Raw genomic sequence first — 562 nt, 5'->3', positions numbered from 1 at the left:
CACTACCAATACCTGCAAGTAAGTTCTGCTCATTGTGGATCCTAACATGTCTTTTAAGACCCCCATTGGATTTGCAAACCCTCTGGCACACACCACATTCAAACATGTGCACAGATATATAATCAGAATAGCTGGATGAGGTTTGTTTTCCATGGGTTCGCAGGTGAGATTTGAGGCCAGCCAATGACAGACATGGTCTGTCACAGACTGTGCACACAAAAAGGTCCTTGTCATTCACCTTCTCAGTCTTTACATTTTTCCTTAAATATCTCTTGAGCCCTGCTTGCATCATCCTGGCCTCTTCAAATGCCTTCACTCCACTCCACAGCCTTGTTCGCCATCCTACTCGATCTGAAGCGAGGGCTTCTATATCTTTTGGAGCCATTTCAATTGACTTCATAGCAGTCCTTATGCCATCCTTAAACCTTTTTTTAGGTTTATGCCGATAACGTTTCCCCTCTGCAAGCTCACCATAAAACAGCTGTTTTGGCATGCGTTCATCTGCCATTCGAACAATATGGCCACACCATCTCAATTGGTTCCTCAAAATCATGGCTTTAAT

At 43.8% G+C, this 562-nt stretch overlaps 1 protein-coding gene across 2 annotated transcripts in view; it reads left to right on the top strand.

Annotated features, from left to right (window-relative positions):
* The window catches only part of LOC106873405 (TM2 domain-containing protein CG11103), a 47,269-nt gene that overhangs the window by 11,405 nt on the left and 35,302 nt on the right, over positions 1-562 (top strand). The window lies entirely within an intron of this gene.

The sequence above is a fragment of the Octopus bimaculoides genome, chromosome 6 (genome assembly GCF_001194135.2).
Source record: "Octopus bimaculoides isolate UCB-OBI-ISO-001 chromosome 6, ASM119413v2, whole genome shotgun sequence".
NCBI classification, from domain to species: Eukaryota; Metazoa; Mollusca; class Cephalopoda; order Octopoda; family Octopodidae; genus Octopus; species Octopus bimaculoides.
This window is presented reverse-complemented; position numbering and strand designations above follow the sequence as displayed.